Genomic DNA, 16539 nt, shown 5'->3' with positions numbered 1-16539 from the left:
AAAATTTTTTTGAGACCCAAGTCTTACTCTGTCGCCCAGGCTGGAGTGTAATGGTGCGATCTCGGCTCACTGCAACCTCCGCCTCCTGGGTTCAAGTGATTCTCATGCCTCAACCTCATGCCTCAACGTGACTACAGGCATGTTGTCACCATGCCTGGCTAATTTTTGCATTTTTAGTAGAGACGGGCTTTTGCCATGTTGTCCAGGATTGTCTTGAACTCCTAGGTTCAAGCAATCTACCCACCTCAGCCTCCCAAAATGCTGAGATTACAGGCATGAGCCACCGTGCCCGACCTCTAACCTTTCATTATAGAAATTTCCCATATGCACAAAAAGTAGGGAGAGAATTGCACCATGAACCTCCATGCATCCATCATCCCACTGCAAGAACTTGTCAACATTTCGCCAATCTCATTCCAGTTCCCACTTTTCTTTTCCTTCTTGCTATTTTAGAATATTTTAAAGCAAATTCCAGACATTTCATTTCACCCACATCCATAACACACCAGGGTGCATTCTTGATGTAAGGATTTTGTTTTGTTTTATAACCCGCATGCCATTGCCACAGTTAAAAGATTTAACATGAAGAAACTAAGATTCTTGTAGGTGGAGAAAAGATCTAATTACCACCTTAAATCCTCTCCTACTAGCACTTCTCAGATCTGAACGTGTATGCAAATCACCCGGGCATCTTGTTAAAATGCATATTCTGGCCCAGCAGGTCCTCCCGGGTGAGCCCTGAGAGTCTTCAATTCCAAAAGCTTACAGGTGATGCAATGCTGAGGGTCCATGAATCACATAAGAGGAAGGATCGGGTCGGCCCAGCACCCACAGCAACTGGGTGCAAAGTCCTGACTGTTCCTGACTGCAGGGCCTTCAGTGAACGGGGAAGCTGGGGACCATTTGGGAAAGAAGGGAGGTTTTTTGTACCAGCTCCAGGCCCTGTAGAACTGCCAGGGAATAACAGACACAAGGTCGGCAAAGTCCAACCAACAGCACGAGTGCATTCATATTCCACAACCACTGCAGCAAAGAAACATGAAATGGGTGGCTTCAAACAATGTCTGGGCTGGGTGCCGTGGCTCACACCTAAATAATCTCAGCACTTTGGGAGGCTGAGGTAGGTGGATCACTTGAGGCCAGGAATTCGAGACCAGCCTGGCCAATATGGCAAAACCTCATCTCTACTAAAAATACAAAAATTAGCCGTGCATGGTGGCAGGCACCTGTAGCCCAGCTACTTGGGAGGCTGAGGCAAGAGAATGGCTTTAGCCCGCGAGGTGGAGGTTGCAGTGAACCGAGATTGTGCCACTGCACCCCAGACTGGGCAACAGAGCAAGGCTCTGTCTTTAAAAAAAAAAAAAAAAAGAAAAAAAAGAAAAGCCGGGAGGCCAGAAGTCCAAAACCAATCAAATGTGAGCAGGACCATGCTCCTTCAGGGGTTCTAGGGCAGAATCCATTCCTTGCCTCTTCCAGCTTGTAGAGGCTACTAGAATTCCTCAACTTGTGGCTGCATGATCCAATCTCTGCCTCTGTGATCACCTTGCCTCCTCCTCTTCTCCTCTTCTGTCTGGGTCTCCTCTGGAGGAAGAGTGTCAGGCCTCTGAGCCCAAGCTAAGCCATCATATCCCCTGTGACCTGCATGTACATATCCAGCTGGCTGGTTCCTGCCTTAACTGATGACATTATCTTGTGAAATTCCTTTTCCTGGCTCATCCTGGCTCAAAAGCTCCCCCACTGAGCACCTTGTGACCCCCACTCCTGCCTGCCAGAGAACAACCCCCCTTTTTCCTTTATCTACTCAAATCCTATAAAACGGCTCCACTCCTATCTCCCTTCACTGACTCTCTTTTAGGACTCAGCCCGCCTGCACCCAGGTAAAATAAACAGCTTTATTACTCACACAAAGCCTGTTTGGTGGTCTCTTCACACGGACGTGCATGAAAAACAGTGTCCTTCTTTTTTTTTTTTTTTTTTTTTTTTTTTTTTTTTTTTTGAGACAGAGTTTCATTCTTGTTGCCCAGGCTGGAGTGCAATGGCATGATCTCAGATCACTGCCACCTCCTCCTCCTGGGTTCAAGACACTCTCCTGCCTCAGCCTCCCCAGTAGCTGGGATTGCAGGCCTGCGCCACCATGCCCGGCTAATTTTGTATTTTTAGTACAGATGGGGTTTCTCCATTTTGGTCAGGCTGGTCTCGAACTCCTGACCTCAGGTGATCCACCCGCCTTAGCCTCCCAAAGTGCTGGGATTACATGCATGAGCCACTGCGCCCGGACAAAAGTGTTCTTTTATAAGGACACTTGTCTTTAGATGCACAGCCTACCTAAAATACTCCAGGATAATCTCATCTCAAGATCCTTAACTTAATTACATCTGCAAAGACCCTTTTTCCAAATAATGCCACCTCCACAGATTCTAGGCACAAGGATCTGGATATATCTTGTGCAATGCCACCATTCAGCTCACTACACTAGAAAGAGGAAAAACAACGAAGTAACAAAAGGCGCAGAAGAAAGAACAGATGCAGCTTGTGTGGCAGTGGCCATGAAGGCAGGCTGGGGTAAAACTGTGTTAACAGAACCCCCAGATGGAACCCAAGTGCGGCCGTCTGCTCCCAGCTACTCACAGAGAACGTTTCTGTTTCTGACAGCAGAGTAAGAGAAGAGCTGGGAAGAGAGATAGCCCATTCTCTGTTGGCCTAATTCCTAAGGAATCGTGCCTCTGCCTTTGGGCCATTCTCAAGTCTTGTTCAAGGATAAAATGATTTATTGACGGCCGTAAATAAAAAGCAATGCCAACAGAAGCAGCATCAGCATTTTTCATTTGTACTTACACATGAGCGAGAGAGCAGTTTAGGGAAACGGGTGCCTTCAGGTTCTATTTTCTCCATCTAGAAAAGGGCTGCCTTCGCGGAATGCTGGTCCTGGGGAGAAGCCTCACTTCTATAGCAGGAATTGATACAGTTTTAAATTCCGATTGGTACACGGAGCTACCCGTCCTCATTTCAAGCACTTCTTGTTTGTTCTGGGTTCAGTGGGTGAACAATGTGTAGGATTCTGGGGAGGAGAATTTGGGGCGAGCATGGTTTTGATCCCCAGAGGGAGCTGTTTTTCCATCAATGTCTTGACTGTGATTCAGAATGGGCTTCTCTGCTCAAGACGGGAGTACTGGGCTGATTTAAGGCGGGTGATTGACTTGATTTGGTGGCTATTTTTATACTAGCTGGTTAACGAGCTATTTTCTTCATTAGTTTCAGGATATGTGAGCTTAATGAAGCATTGGACCTCCCAAATTACAAGGAAAATAAAGATATAGCTTATATGGTAGGTTCAAAGGAGTTAGTGAACAAACACAGTAGGGCCACACATTATTGTTAAAGACATGAAGGCATGAAAGTGTATCTAGTCCAAATGGACTCTCTGCAGCCATACTGTTCCAGCTGAAAATTAGTAGATAGAAATTCAGCAAATGCTTGGACAGGGGATACTCTCAGAAGTATTCTGACTAAACAGCATGGTTTCTTTTCATATCACTAAAGTGATTTCTTCCCAAATTGACTCTGGACTAAATCTTATGATACCTACTTGTTCTGATTGTATTTAGCCACCTGAAAACAAGGTGGGGGCAGTGGTAAGAGGAGCTGTTGAATGAAATTAAACATTTGTTGAATGCCTACTGAGGACAAAGCCCTGTGCTTTGTGCCAGGGAGATTCCAGAATAAATGAGGCACAGACCTACCCTCAGGAAGCTTTTGCAAACTAATGGAGAAAACACATCTGCAGGCAATGACTTATGGTATAAGAGGAAATGGGGCCAGGTACGGTGACTCACATCTGTAATCCCAGCTCTTTGGAAGGCTGACATAGGTGGATCACTTGAGGTCAGGGGTTCAAGACCAGCCTGGCCAACATGGTGAAACCCTGTCTCTACTAAAAATACAAAAAAAAAAAAAAATTAGCCAGGCTTGATGGTGTGCACCAGCTACTTGGGAGGCTGAGGCACAAGAATCACTTCAACCCTGGAGGTGGAGACTGTAGTGAGCCGAGATCCCACCACTGCACTCCAGCCTAGGAGACAGAGAGAGACTCTGTCAAAAAAAAAAAAAAAAAAAGGAAATAAGACTGGTGTTGAATGGGAAATCTAAGCAGGATGGAATGGCAGGAGAGCACCCACTTGCCCAGCTCCAGTAACACTTTTGGACAGCCATGACAATATTGCAGGGACGCCCATTCCTCATGGTATCTGAATCCCCATGAAGGCTTGCATCTGGAGGCTGGTTCAGTCTTGACTTTAAGATCAGGGGATACAAGGAATGATTTTCATCTATCCCAAGCCAATAGTCTAGCCAAAAAATCTAGGTCTGAGACTACAAGTAAAAGCAAGTCATGAACCATGTCAGCCATTTCATCATCATCATCATCACCAAAAACAAAAGACAGACCTGTAACCGTCTTGTGTGCCTGGCTGTCATCTTAGTTCAAAATATAGAAGTAAATTCTATGGCCAGTGAACAATGACCAAAATAGCTCTCATCACTCTTGTCTGCCACCATGTAAGACATGGCTTTTGCCTTCCACCATGATTTTGAGGCTTCTTCAGCCACATGGAACTGTGAGCCCATTAAACCTCTTTTTCTTTATAAATTACCCAGTCTTGAGTAATAAAATAGTGGTTTGTCCACAACATCAATGAACGATGCTGTCACTTGTTCCAAGGGCATATCATTTAAGAGGTTTGGATAAACAACAACCTAAAATAAATAAGCACTAAGCAAACTCAGGGCTACATAGTCCTTGTGGTGAGGTAACTGACAATGGGTACAACTGGGATAGTTTACTGTTAAATCACCTCTATCTACACGTGCCCAAGCAGTGAGATACTTGGTTTTAATCCTAAAAAATCATGGTGCACATTTACTCCTGCCTTCCAATTGGGCTCTAACATCACCTCCTCAGAGAAGCCCTCATTTCTGTGCTTCCAATCTGCCTTTTTTCAGCATTTAGCAGAGCATCAGTCACCATCCGTACCTGGGAACAATGATTGTAAGAAACAGAAACCCATTTGCATGAGCTGGAGGGAAAGGAGCACACCTTATCTCTAACAGGCAAACTCATGGACATGGGAAACAAATGAGAGGCCATGAGAGAACGGAAACTGCAGTTACAGAAACCAAAATTCCTCTTTCTCGCTCTCAGAAGCCCATGGTCTTTTTTTTTTTTTTTTTTTTTTTTTTGAGACGCAGTCTCACTCTGTCACCCAGGCTGGAGTGCAGTGGTGCGATGATATCAGCTCACTGCACGCTCCACCTCCTGGGGTTCATGCCATCCTCCCACCTCAGCCTCCCAAGTAGCTGGGACTACAGGCACCTGCCACCACACCCGGCTAATTTTTTGTATTTTTATTAGACATGGGGGTTTCACTGTGTGAGCCAGGATGGTCTTGATCTCCTAACCTTGTGATCTGCCCGTCTTGGCCTTCCAAAGTGCTGGGATTACAGGTGTGAGCCACCACGCCTGGCCGCCCCTGGTCTTTCTTAACAGCCCTGTGCAATTTCTTATCTCTGCTTCTCTCACTCACAACCAATTTTCCCTTTTGGCTGGTGGCCCATCATGGCAGCCAGCAGAGCCCACCACCAGCTGATCTGTTAGTTACTGGATGTCTTGGTAGAATGAGAGGGAGGGAGAGAGAGAGAGAGAAAGAGAGAGACAGGGAGGGAGAATGAGAGGGAGAGAGAGAAAGAGAGAGGGAGAGAGAGAATTGGGCTTCTGGCCAACCAATTGACTGTAGGGAGTGGGGGTACCATGGCACAAATGTGGAGCCAAGACCTGCTTTCCAGCATGGCCAGTGAGTAGGGAAATTGAGGGAAGGTACCTGCAAACACAGCAGACATCTCAGAACATGTTCTCTGTTCTTAGTTCTCTCTCCTGCCTCCTAGATTGTAAATATCACAAGACAATCTAGGATAGTACCTGACTCAAAATATTTGAGAAAGAGAAAAAGGAAGGGATTGGATCAAACTCTGGACTTCATGGTTTCCTAAATTCACTCTGCTTTTTGGGCTTTTTGTTTGTTTTTGAGACAGAGTCCCGCTCTGCTGCCCAGGCTGGAGGGCAATGGCATAATCTTGGCTCACTGCAACTTCCACCACCCAGGTTCAAGCAACTCTCCTGCCTCAGCCTCCTGAGTAGCTGGGATGACAGGCACGCACCACCACACCAGTTAATTTTTGTATTTTTAGTAAAGACGGGGTTTCACCGTATTGGCCAGGCTGGTCTCGAACTCCTGACCTCATGATTCACCCACCTCAGCCTCCCCAAGTGCTGGGATTACAAGCGTGAGCCACCATGCCTGGCTGACTCTGCAAGTATTTAAGAAATGAATGAACGTCAGTCCCTGAGAATCAAAAGAAAGGCATTGAATCTCCATTAGGTTTAATCATGGTCAGCAGCTGTGGGGTGTACTGGGTTTGGGATCAGTGGGATGAGGAACAAGCAGGTTCTCCAAACCACCACGCAGGGAGGGGAGGTGTTAACTAGGCCAAAGACGATGGGCGGGGTACATGCCTGGGTTTCAAACAGCTTATGCCAGGCCTAAAAACCGATGCTGAGGCAGAAACTGTATTAAGCAAATTGATGACACAATGGAGAGGGTCAAAAAGTTTAATATTGCTAAGAAGAATACAAATATTGATCATGCAATATGTTATGGTTATCACGCCATCTCCTGCTACACGCCAGGTTTCCTTTACCATGAGATAGAAGAGATTTGTGGATCTGACCTAACCCTCCAAATTGTAACGTCCCTGAGAGTGGGCTCATGACATTCAGGTTTTATAAATGTGGCATAAAGGCTCACACTGGCTGCCATGTGGCCCAATCCCAGTTCGATGCTACATTCAAAGAACCATCATTCCAGCATCCAAGCATACTTAAAGGCAACTGAAATGTTTACCGCCGTCCCTCAAGACAAACACCAAAGAAAAATTATTTTCAAAATGCATGGCAACGCTTCTTAAAATCTTATTTTCCCATCTCTTTCTCTCTCTCTACCACATTCCCAGGAGTTTCCCAGGAGCAAAACTGTCATAAAGACCCAGGAGCAAAATGATTAACGACTTCACTATATCTGATTCTTATTTAGTTGGTTTAGAGTGGTGTCTGGGCATACGTATTTTTTAAAATCTTGCTTGGCACAGTGGCACACACCTGTAGTCTCAGCTACTCGGGAGGCTGAGGCAGAAGAATCACTTGAGTCCAGGAGTTTGAGTCCAGCCTGGGCAACACAGCAAGACCCTGTCTCTGAAAACAAAAACAAAAACAAAAACAAATCTCTCTCAGCTGCAGTCAGGGTTGATAACTAGTTGATCAAATAATTGTGGTAGCCAACCTTCGCAATGGACCTTAATATTCCCACCTCCTTGTATTATTCATTGTGGAATCTGTCTTAGCTAGTCCTCAATTGGGTCTGGTATCCAGGCACCACCTTGAGAGGCTACTCCCACCTCCTACCCCACATATGGTTTTACACTTACTTTCAAGACTGGCCTAAAAATGTAAAATGTACTTGTTTTCACCTTGTTTCCAAGGAAACAACTACTCTAAACACTCATTTAGGATGGTTAGGGAAATTTGAACACTGGCTAAATATTAGAAGATATTTGCTTCAAAATAACCCAGCTTGGTAATGAGACGATGGAAGCTGAGGCTGGTGATAGGCACAGAGGGGTTCATTATCAAATAGAAACAAGTGGAAAAAACAGAATCTTTTCCATAATAAAAATGTAAGATAAACATGAAAATGTATTGAGTGCATAAAAAAAATCTATGGTCTCACAGGCATTAGCTCCCACTGGCCACGTTAGGGATAATTTGAACCTCAAAAGTAAAAGTCACGGCCAGGTGCAGCTGCTGATGCCTGTAATCCCAGCACTTTGGGAGAATGAGGTGGGTGCATCACTTGAGCCCAGGAGTTTGAGACCAGCCTGAGCAACATAGTGAGACCCCATCTCTAAAATAAATAAATATAAATAAAAGTGACTAGAATTGATTGTAGAACATCAACTCTATTTGAGTCTATAAAGATTACTGGCGGAGGGAAGCAGTGGGGAAAAGGAGAAAGAGAATACATTTGTGACCTAAATTATTATCCTTAATTTTGATAGAATCTTCAGGTCTCTTGGGTCTTCTAGTGCACTGTTTATTTTTATTTTTTATTTATTTATTTATTTTATTTTTTTTTAGATGGAATCTCACTCTGTCACCAGACTGGAGTGCAGTGGTGTGATATCGGCCCACTGCAACTTCTGCCTCCCAGGTTCAAGCAATTCTCCTGTCTCAGCCCTCCGAGTAGCTGGGACTACAGGTACCTGCCACTGTACCTGGCTAATTTGTGTATTTTTTGTAGGGATGGTGTTTCACCATGTTGGTCCAGGCTGGTCTCGGACTCCTGAACTCAAGTGATCTGCCCACCTTGGCATCCCAAAATACAGGGATTACAGGCATGAGCCACCATACCCGGCCTATTTTCTTTAGTTTTCAGAGAACCTTTGGGTCCCCTGGGTGTTCTAGCCCAGTATATCTCAAACTTTGCTGCACTGAGGACTTTGTTGAAATGCAAGTTCTCATCTGGGAGGCTCAGTGGGCCAGCAAATCTGCATTGGTTTAGGAAGCTCACCCTGAGTAGCAAGCTTCAGTGAGGACCAGGCAGGCCCCTGCCTGCCAACCCCCTCTCAGCTGGGCTTGACTCTGGCTCTCTCCCGCCAGGGTTCCTCTCCTCAAAATAGGAGCTATTTTCAAAAAGTCTCTTGGAAAAAAGGCTCTGTTTTAAAATTGGGGTGTTTAGGATTGGCCATCTGCTCACCATGGGGTTTTAAGACCTTTGCCCAAACCCCTGCAACCAACTTAGAACTGACATTTTTACTCTTGAAGGCCCCACTCCACACCATATTAAATTCATTAAAATCAATTCCCATTACAGGCATATCTCAGGCATCATGCACTCAGAACGGAGTTGCAGCTGACCGCTTGACAGTGTTGCAAACCATTAAACATGCATTCATTTCCGCCATGCAGTTTTCACATTTAGGAGCCAATTGTCTTAGATCTAAAGCATTCATGTCCAAGCATTGTTACAGGCCCCAGACACTATGCTTCCCAGCCTTAATGGCCTCTGCAATGCTGGTTCCTACTGCCCCACCCCTGGGTTCTGGCCGGCTAGCCCACGCCACCTCACTGCTCCCCCATTCAAGTGTGCCTTAGATGTGTGGTTTCCAAACTCATCTACACTTTAGGGTCACCTGGGATTTTTTTTAAGTGTTCCAAAACCCAGACCACACCCAAGAAAAATTAAACCTCAACCTCTGGAATGGGACATAGCATCTGTTTTTTGTTTTTTTTGTTTTTGTTTTTGAGACAGAGCCTCACTCTGTTACCCAGGCTGGAGTGCAGTGGCACAATCATAGCTCACTACAGCCTCCAACTCCTGGGCTCAAGCAACCCTCCCACTTCAACCTCCAGGGTAGCTGGGATCACAAGCGGGCACCACTACGCCTGGCTAATTTTTAAATTTTTTATAGAGTCAGTATCTCCCTATGCTCTCCAGGCTGGTCTCAAACTCCTGAGCTCAAGCGATCCTCCCGCCTCAGCCTCCCAAGTTGCTGGGATCACAGATGTGAGCCACCACGCCTGGCCATCAGCATCTGTATTTTTTGAAGCACAGATGAGTTTGGGAACTACTGCCCTAGACTGAGCTCGGTTTCCTAGCCCTGTCTGACCATAGGATTCTGCTGGGCTGCTTCTGAAAACAGAGTTCCCCAGGCTCCTTCCCAGGTAATTCTGATTCATTAGGTCTGGGGTGGGCCCTGGAATGTGTATGTTTTTGCCAGGTCCCTTTGGGTGAATCAGGCTAAAGCCAGGTTGGGATCTGAGACCTTGGAGATCATTCCCCAGTTTCCCTCCTAACCCAGTTCCCAGCTTGGCCCACCTCACCCAGGCTGTGTCACGTCTGACTTCGCAGATTACACCTGAGAGGGAAGCCCCAGCCATCACGATGTGAGAACATTTTACAATGATGAGGAAATGCCAAATACATTTTAAAACTCATTCAGGATTAGCGTTCACCTTAAACTTGACAGACTCTGAGAACGGGCTGGCCATGTGCTGTGCACAACCTTTAGTGCTCTTCTGTGACTGATATTTGGATAATTGATTGTCGGAAGCTCAGGAAGCCTCCCTCTCTCTCCGAGGGGTTGAAATTAACTTCCTTATTTCTGAGGTAGGGAAGAAAATAAGAATGCCCTGGCTTTTGCTAGACTGAATACTGTCCTCCAAAAATTCACATTCACCAGGAATCCCAGAATGTGACCTTATTAGAAAATAGGGGCGGGGCATGGTGGCTCATGCCTGTAATCTTAGCACTTTGGGAGGCTGAGGCAGGAGGATCACTTGAGGTCAGGGGTTCGAGACCAGCCTGGCTAGTATGGCAAAACCCTGTCTCTACTAAAAACACAAAAATTAGCTAGGCATGGTGGCGTGCACCTGTAATCCCAGCTACTTCAGATGCTGAGGCTGAAGAATCACTTGAACCCAGGAGGCAGAGTTGCAGCGAGCTGAGATTGTGCCACTCAACTCCAGCCTGGGCAACAGAGCAACACTAGATCTCAAAAAAAGAAAAGAAAACAGGGTAACTGCAGATCTAATTACAAAGAGGTCATATTGGAATAGCGTGGACCTTAAATGGAGTAACAATGGCATCCTCATGGGAAGAGAAGAAGGGACAGAGACACCCAGGGGAGAAGGCCACATGAGAATGAACAAACAAGCAGAGTTTGGCTGGGACAGTCAGAGAAGAGTCGGGCCACTCACCTGACTCCAAGGGAAAACCATCTTACTTCTGGCTCCCCTATCTGCTGAGAGATACTTCCACTCAATAAAACCTTGCACTCTCACGCCTGTAATCCCAGCACTTTGGGAGGCTGAGGCGGGTGGATCACGAGGTCAGGAGATCGAGACCATCTTGGCTAACACGGTGAAATCCCATCTCTACTAAAAATACAAAAAAATTAGCTGGGTGTGGTGGCGGGCGCTTGTAGTCCCAGTTACTCCGGAGGCTGAAGCAGGAGAATGGCGTGAACCCGGGAGGCGGAGCTTGCAGTGAGTTGAGATCCCACCACTTCCGGTACACCAAGGCAAGAACCCCGGGACAAAGAGAGCCCTCTGTCCTCGCAATAAGGCGGTGGTCTAATTGAGGTGAGTAACACAAGCTACCTACGGATGGCTAAACTAAAAGAGCACTCTGTAACACACGCCCAGTGGGGCTTCAACTATAAACATTCACCCTTAGACACTGCCATGGGGCTCCCTGCCTGTCTGTATGCTCTCCTAGAGGTTTGAGCAGTGGGGCACTGAAGAAGCAAACCACACCCGCATAGCATGCCCTTCCAGAGGAACAAGGGAAGTTTTCCCATTTCATCTGAGAGGCCAAGGCAGGAAGATCGCTTGAGCCCACAAGTTTGAGACTAGCCTGCACAACATAGCAAGACCCCATCTCTACAAAAACAAATAAGTAAACAAAAAAAAACATTAAAAATTAGCCAGGTGTGGTGGCACACACCTGTAGTCCCAGCTACTCAGGAAGCTGATGTGGAAGGATTGCTTGAGCTCAGGAGGTTGAGGCTGCAGTGAGCCAAGATTGAACCACTGCATTCCAGCCTGGGCGACAGAGTGACACACTGTTTCAATAACAACAAAAAGAATGGAACAAAATATCTTCTCAAATAGCTAGCAGAGGCAGATCTGGTACTCTAATGCAGGTTTTCCAGGTTTCAATTCTTGTTTCTAGCAGTATTATGGAGAAACATGTTCACTAATACATGAAGGAGAGGAGGTTTCAAGCTCTGATGAAAAGATGGTAAAGAGGGGTTAGTTGACTTGGAGTGACTAGGAATGGGAAGAAAACGCATGACACTACTTACAGGAAAGAAGAAAAATAAGCATAGAGGTGACTGAGCAGACAGAAAGGACTTGGAAGAAGCGTGTTTGGCCCTGTCTCTGCATTTCTTCCCTTGCATTAGTAACTTCCCTGATGACTTGGATGAATCTTCTCTTCCAGGGCACCCAGTGTTCCCTTTCTGTCCACTTCTCCTTTCCCAGGGCCCACACAGTCTGGGAAAGCATGGTCTGCAGGCTTCTCATATCTTTCTTTCCTTAATCAGCCCCTAGCATCTCTATGTAACCCATATACACCTGGAGTTCCACATGTCCCAGTCTTTGCACTGCAGTGAATTCAAAGAAAGGTAGACTCTAGCTGGGCACAGGTGCTCACACCTGTAATCCCAGCATTTTGGGAGGCCAAGGCAGGCAGATCACTTGAGCCCAGGAGTTCAAGACCAGGCCTGGCCAACATGGTGAAATCCCATCTCTACTAAAAATACAAAAATTAGCCGGGCTTGGTGGTACATGCCCAGTAGTCCCAGCTACTGGGGAGGCTGAGGCGGGAGAATTGCTGGAAGCCAGGAGGCAGAGGTTGCAGTGAGCTGAGATCGTGCCACCACACTCCAGCAGCCTGGGTAACAGAGCAAGGCCCAGTCTCAAAAAAACACAAAGGCAAAACTACACCAAAAGAAAAAAAAAACACACACACACAAAAATACAAATGTAGACTCCAATAGGAAAAATTCAGTCAAAAGCAATTCAAATAATTACTCGGTCAACCCAGTTCTATCTCAGTTCTTTATTACATATATAAATTTATTCTGTCTAGATTCCCTAGTTTCCTTTTTCTTATCTTTTTTGTTTTCTTTTGAGACAGGACCTCACTCTGTCACCCAGGCTGGAGTGGCACAATCATGGCTCACTACAACCTCAACCTCCTGGGATGAAGTAGTTCTCCCACCTCAGCCTCCCAAGTAACTGGGACTACAGGTGCATGCCACCATGCTCGGCAACTTTTTGTATTTTTTGTAGAAAAGTGGTCCACTATGTTGGCCAGGCTGCTCTTGAACTCCTGGACTCAAGAAGTCCACCTGCTTCAGCCTCTCAAAGTGCCAAGATTACAAGCATGAGCCACTGCACCTGGCTGATTCCTTAGTTTTCTTTTTCTCTTTGCCCATTGCCTGGATTCCATAAGCAGAAGGAAAACCCCGGGGCTGACTTTGTAGGCAAGACTTTCCTCTTCAAAACGTAAGTTGGTTCAAGTGGTACCAAAACTGAAACATGTTTATAACTTAACATCTTTTCTTCCTACGCCTTCAATCTCTTGAGCAATGAGAAAAGGCACTGAACTCTTTCTTTGGTGGCATGTAGTCTGTGTCCTCAAAGAACACTGACACCCCGGCAACATCCATTTGAAGAGCTTCTCTGTACCTCCCCTCCTTTATCCCCAAGGTCACTGGGTCAGAGCTCACCGAGTCATTCACAACATGATGTTTAACACCGAGATGCTCTGGAAGTGCTTCTTCAAGACTCAGAAGAAGACCCAGTGCTGAGACAATCGTGTTCTCTCTCTCTCTGGATCACCGCCCAGAGACAAGGACTGCCGGAGACCCTGGCTTCCCTGGCTGCTGCCTCTCATTCCTGCACCTGTGGGACGACAGTTCAAAGCTGTGCGACCTTGACCAAGTTACTTACCCTCTCTAAGCATATGTTTCCCTAAATGTGAAAGAGGGATGATGGTGATGTGTTTATTTCACAGATTTGATAGAAGGATTAAATGAGAGATGCATCAAAAGCAGTGGGCACAGGGTCCATGCTCAGTGAGCTTTCTCTTTTCTTATCAATAGACAGGTCTCCATGAGGACAGAGACTGGCTTCATCTTGACTGTAGCCTCAGGGCTGGCCACAGTGTCTGCACCCAGCAGGACTTCAGTAAATATCTGTTTATACACTAACCACAGACTTAGGCATAAAAGCCCTTTGGAAGAAAGTTGACCATTTCATGCACCTTCAGACTATGAAGAGCAGTGATGACGACTTTAGCTTGAGAGGGTCTCAGTGCCCATTCATCACCACTGTGAAAAGGCAGAAACCAGAGCTGTGTGTTTAACTCCCAGCCCCAAAACCTGGCTTTGCTTTATCACTATGAGCTTCCAATGGCATCCCTTTAGAATGGGGCCTCTCTCTTCTTCCCCAAGGCACCAGCCTTCGCCCCAGACCTATCCTTATTACCTGGTTCCTCCTCTCTGTACTCAGAGCCCATGCTGTGCTCATCAGATAGCAACATGGGAGAATACAGCAGCTCAGAATGCAGGCTGCAGAGTTAAATCCCCAGAACAGGATCTCAGCCGGCTCCATCCTTCCTCAGCTGGGCGACCGTGGCCAATGACTTGCTCTCTGTGCCTGAGTTGCTCCATCTGTGAAATGAAGATTGTCATAGTCCCTGCTTCAAAGAGTCACTGGGAGGATTAACTGAGAAAGTGCAGGGAAGGTGCTTGGAACTAAATGTTCAAAAAAAGTCCATCTGGCCAGGTGCGGTGTCTCACGCCTGTAATCCCAGCACTTCGGGAGACCAAGGCAGGTGGATCACTTGAGGTCAGGAATTCAAGACCAGCCTGGTCAACATGGTGAAACCCCGACTGTACCAAAAATACAAAAATTAGCCAGGCATGGTGGCAGGCACCTGTAATCCCAGCTACTTGGGAGGCTGAGGCATGAGAATCACTTGAACCTGGGAGGCAGAGGTTGCAGTGAGTCAAGATGGTGCCACTGCACTCCAGCCTGGGCAATAAGAGTGAAAATCTGTCTCAAAAAAAAAAAAAGTCCATCATTCTTATTAATGGAGGCCAAATCATCTCAGTGCTTCTTTGGCTGATCAGTACACTCCGAGCCAGTGTTATCCAATAGACCAGAGGTACCCAGCCCCCAGACCACAGACCAGTAGTGGTGTGTGGCCTGTTAGGAACTGGGGTACACAGAAGGAGGTGAGCAGCGGGCTAGTGAGTGAAGCTTCCTCTATATTTACAGCTGATCCCCCTGGCTAGTGTTACCACCTGAGCTCTGTCTCCTGTCAGAGCAGCAGCAGCATTATATTCTCATAGGAGCACCAACCCTATTGTGAACTGCATGTGGAAGGGATCTAGGTTGTGTGCTCCTTATGAGAATCTAATGCCTGATGATCTGTCACTGTCTCCCACCACCCTGAGATGGGATTATCTACTTGCAGGAAAACAAGCTCAGGGCTCCCACCGAGTCTACATTATGGTGAGTTGTATAATGATTTCATTATATATTATAATATTAATAACAATAGAAATAAAGTACACAATAAATGTAATGCACTTGAATCATCCCAAAACTTCCCCCCACAAATCCATGGAAGCTGGTCCTTGGTGTTAATAAAAATTGGGGGCCACTGCAATAGACTATTCAGTCTCGGTCCAATCAAACATTCTGCCATGGCAGGTTGCTCTACTCTGCACTGTCCAACCTGGCAGCTGCTCGCCACCCACATGGGCTGTTGAGCCCTTGAAATGTGGCTGGTGAGAATGAAGAGCTGAATTTTCAATTTTCTCTTAACTAATTTTTTTTTTTTTTTTTTGAGACAGAGTCTCACTCTATCCCCCAGGCTGGAGTGCAGTGGCACAATCTCATCTCACTGCAACCCCCATCTCCCAGGTTCAAGCAATTCTCCTGCCTCAGCCTCCTGAGTACCTGGGATTACAGCAACCCGCCATCATGTCCAGCTAATTTTTGTATTTTTGTAGAGACTGGATTCCACCATGTTGGCCAGGCTGATCTTGAACTCCTGACCTCAGGTTGTCTGCCCACCTTGGCCTCCCAAAGTACTGGGATTACAGGCGTGAGCCACTATGCCTGGCCTTAATTCATTTCTAAATCACAAAATCTAAACAACAAGTGGCTAGGAGCTACCATAGTGTAGAAGGCAGCAGCAGAATCACAGGAAATTGTCAATGACCCTGTCCTGCTTCAAGTTGACCTTTCCCCCTCATGGTGAGACTCTAGATTCTTTCCTCTTCTCTCACATTTTTTAGATTTTCAGGCTTAGACCATGAAAATAAGTTCTGTCCTTCCAAGAAAATAACGTTCATAACACTTACTGTATACCAGGCTGATTTCAGTGCTTTACATGTATTAATTTACAGCAACTCTGAGGCAGGAGCTGTGATTATGCCCATTTAACAGATGAGAAAACTGAGGCACAAAGCGGTGCTGGAACTTCTCAAAGTCACACAGGTAGCAGGAGACAGAGCTCGGATTTGAACTCACTTTGGGTTCAGCAACTCACAGCTCTCACCTATGATATAATATTACTTCTGTGGTCAAAACACTTAGACGGGATTTCACAGGAATCTTGTGCTTGCCTGGCTGCTAGGGAGGTTTTCATCATCTTCCTTATCTCACAGTTCAAAACCCAGGGCCTCCAGGCTCTTGCTATGGTGGCCGTTCACTGGCAGGAGGCTTCTGGGAAGGTTCTCCTTTTCTGTCATTTTTCTTATTCGTGGTTTTTTGTCTCATTGGTGTTTATCTGCAGAACTTTGTTTCCTTCTGCTCAATTCATAATCAGAGTGCTTTTCCTCTTGGCT

The 16539-nt window shown here is 46.2% G+C and overlaps 1 long non-coding RNA gene across 2 annotated transcripts in view; it reads right to left on the bottom strand.

Annotated features, from left to right (window-relative positions):
* Positions 1-1389: 1389 nt before the first annotated feature.
* The window catches only part of LOC129050679 (uncharacterized), a 29440-nt gene continuing 14290 nt past the window's right edge, over positions 1390-16539 (bottom strand). The window contains exons 2-3 of one of the 2 annotated variants that reach the window (XR_008514389.2): positions 10865-14349; positions 1390-7300 (exon numbers count right to left, since the gene is read on the bottom strand). This is a non-coding gene — a long non-coding RNA (uncharacterized LOC129050679). Of the gene's footprint in view, positions 14350-16539 lie in introns of both variants that reach the window. The other variant, XR_008514388.2, reaches the window with a different exon arrangement.

The sequence above is a fragment of the Pongo abelii genome, chromosome 18, assembly GCF_028885655.2.
Source record: "Pongo abelii isolate AG06213 chromosome 18, NHGRI_mPonAbe1-v2.0_pri, whole genome shotgun sequence".
Lineage (NCBI taxonomy): Eukaryota > Metazoa > Chordata > Mammalia > Primates > Hominidae > Pongo > Pongo abelii.
Note: the sequence above shows the minus strand (reverse complement) of the source record. Positions and strands in the feature narration are given on the sequence as shown.